Here is a 3,570-nt window from a genome sequence, read left to right as displayed (position 1 = left end):
GTGCTTCCAACTTTGTGGAAACAGTTTAGAGTAAAGCCACAAATAGTAGGGATGCTGTTTTGTTTGTGAACTTTTAGCTATATAGTACACAGTATATACAAAAAAAAAAAAAAAACAGAAAATATTTAAATGTATAAAAAAAATCATTGTTATCTATATATTTAATTCACCAACTTCCATAAAGGAAAAACGAATGTAAGAATGAAAGAATACATTTTCATACTTTTCTGCCCACCCCAACATCAGGCTTCTGTCTTGATCCACATGAGCTCCACTGTTTTGATCCCCATGCTCTGGCATGTTATTTTAAAAGTCAAGGTCGGTCACTGTCAACGGAAGTGACAGCTTACAGCAAGTATATCCAAACATTAAACTAAAAGAAAAGAGGAAAGTAATTTAAATTAAACAGTTGCTCATGTGTGCACTGGCTTCCTGTTGACAGTTTAATAGATATTTCATATATAATTCTATATATGAATTCTATAAAATTCAATAACTCTTATCTTTTGAGATGATGTAAATGCATGCAATTTAATAAGCTACTTCAGAGGATCTGCTAGAAGCAGCGATGCTACATTACAGACAGTTTCTAAAGTCTATTTCAAAAGTCAAGGCCTGCAACTGTCAACAGAATTGACAGCTTACAGCAAGTATGTCCAAACGTTAGACATAAAAAACTGCTTCAATCAAACAGTTGCCCCTGTGTGCACTGGTTTCCTGTTGACAGACTGAGTTACCAGTTTAATAGATTTCATATAATAATTCACTACTGTAGCTCTAATAGCTGTCACAATTCCCTTATTTTTGGAAATGTGTATATTCTCCACGGCAATGATGTTACACAATGCTGGAAAAATTGTACAGTTTATAGCATGACAAAATTATTGTATTATACACTTGATTCAAAGTGGGTGGCTGAAAATACCTATATATAACATCCCAAAGATTCTCTGTAGGTTTAACATCAACACAATGATGAACACTTGTAATCAATTGCTGACATGTTCCTGGACGCATCAGGTGTCATTTAAATAACACACATGTACTGTATGTGAAGTGGTTCCTATTATCACGGTTGTAGACCTGACAGATAAGACATCTGTTCTGAACTCATTTTTAAGGCATATCATCACTTCACTAATTAGAACAAAGACAGTAAATGAATAAAATGATGTAGGAAAGACAGAGCAAACTCTTTTCTTTTGAGACGAGCTGCCTTGAGTTAAATAACTGATGTAAGTGCATGTGATTTAATAAGCTACATCAGAGGATCTGCTTGAAGCAGGGATGGTTCATTACAGTGAGTTTCTATCCCACACGATGATTGGTTCTCCTCTAGTATTTTTCGAGCGCTTGATACAATCCACAGTTCACCAGTTGATAACGTCTGGTATATTCTAAACAGTTTTAGGCATATGTTCATATGCTATTTGAGACCAGTTCTGACAACGATCACAATGATAAAGGAAACACATCCGCTCTGTTTCCGCTCTGTTATGAGTCAGCAACCTGAGGGCGCATTTATAATTTGCAATCACTTTCCTGCTCACTTAGACTTTGGCAGCATTGGGCATTTATAGCACATTAGTGAAAGCACTCATTCATTCAAAAAGGGATGGCTGTTGTGACAACTTTTTTTAGGTTTTACAAGAGAGTGTATAAAATGAACCAGAACTTTGGCATTACATTATCAATTAAATTATGGTTAATATAATTGCATTCATCCTGCACTCATATTATTATTATAATTTCCTAATCACTACTTATTATATGATGTCTTCAACTGTCCATGCATAATACTGTATGTTCTGTTTTTTCGTTTTGTTTTGTTTTGTTTTCATGCAAAATAACAGTTAGCTGGATCAAGTGCTATTTTGGAAGTGATTAATGAAAGTGAAAGTCATGCTGGCAACAAGTTTTGCATGTGATAGTTACAACGAGGGCTGCTATATACAGTATATTCAATTCCATTTAATTTGTTTGGCATTTAACAATTCACACTGTCTGAAAGCAGCTTTACAGAAGTATACAGACAGAATAATAAATAAATAAATAAATAAATAAATAAATAAATAAATAAATAAATAAATAGATGTAAAGTTTGGTGCTATATATCTCTAACATGTATCCCTAATGAGCTAGCTGGAGGCGACAAGTGTCAAGGAGATGATATGAGGATATTTAGACAATATACTGCCAATAGACTTCTCCTAGCCTCTATTTACATGTATAACATCCTTTTTAAAACATCAGTCCACTATGATTCACCTTTTTCACATTTCACATTAAAGCCAGATGCTTGTGTTTTGTTGAAAAAACCCTTCTCAGACACAACCTCTGGGATAACAACTGCATATATGTGTTAATAACCTGAATTTGTGCCAAAGAATCCACATTGGTACCAGCATAACCCAACTCCAAGTATGTATAACCTTCATGTATAAATACTGGCACACAGTATTTTTGAAAATTCATTCATTCATTCATTCATTAATTCATTCATTCATTTTCTACCGCTTATCTAAACTACCTCGTGTCACTGGGAGCCTGTGCCTATCTCAGGCATCATCGGGCATTAAGGCAGGATACACCCTGGACGGAGTGCCAACCAGTCGCAGGGCACACACACTCTCTCATTCACCCATGCAATCACACACTACGGACAATTTTTTGAAAATTTAAAGTCACAATTTAGCTATATCTGAATTTGGTCTATGGCAAGGGAGAAAGTGGACAGCTCTTAAAAGAGAAAAATCACATAGTTTAACCGCCTAAGGTACTCACCATTGTTTCCTAACTCTAACTTTCAGATTTTGTTATTTTTCTATTTCTGAAAGATTCTATCAATTCTATTAATCTACTGATAGGTTTTTACAGTTTACAGACACTCTGAGTAGAAATATCACTACTGTGATCTACATCTACTTAGTTTTGACATAGGCTATTCTTTTGCTGCTTGACTGAGACCTAAACTAGGGGACCTAGAAATAAATTACTTTCATTCCATGAATATCTTTATGTGCATCAACTCGCACCCACAATATCAATGTTACTGCTACACTGAGCGCTGAAGATGAAATAAAATTAAAAAGAGATTCACATAAAATCCGAAGCACAGATACAATAAAGGAAACACCAAACAATGTATACATATATCAGCTATAACGAGCTGCTATGTCTTTGGTCTTCTTGCTGATATTAGTTAGATAACAGACCCTCCATTCAATTGAACAGTTGGAAACAGGTGATGTGGGTGGAAGTCTTTCTGTAAGAAAATCTATTTGCATCTGCTAAAAAATAAAAGAGTATGTCTCATCATACCACACTGCCTCCTTCTGCTGCTCTGAGATTGAAGTTTTGCGCTGATTACAGCAGGTTCCACATAGCGCTGCTTGCAGTGGTTTCCAAATGGCAGCTCTATCATAAATCTTACCTTTGGGAAACTAATGATGTGCAGTTTTTGGTTGAAACTGAGTGGGGGGATGGTTTTACTTCAGCCCTGTGCTGTTTTTTAGGCAGTTGTTTCAGTATTCACATATAGGCTTGTCAGTGAGATTCAGATTTCAGCCC

This window comes from Tachysurus fulvidraco, chromosome 1 (genome assembly GCF_022655615.1).
Source record: "Tachysurus fulvidraco isolate hzauxx_2018 chromosome 1, HZAU_PFXX_2.0, whole genome shotgun sequence".
Taxonomy (NCBI): domain Eukaryota; kingdom Metazoa; phylum Chordata; class Actinopteri; order Siluriformes; family Bagridae; genus Tachysurus; species Tachysurus fulvidraco.
The sequence above is the reverse complement of the archived record's forward strand: the minus strand, read 5'-3'. Positions refer to the sequence as shown.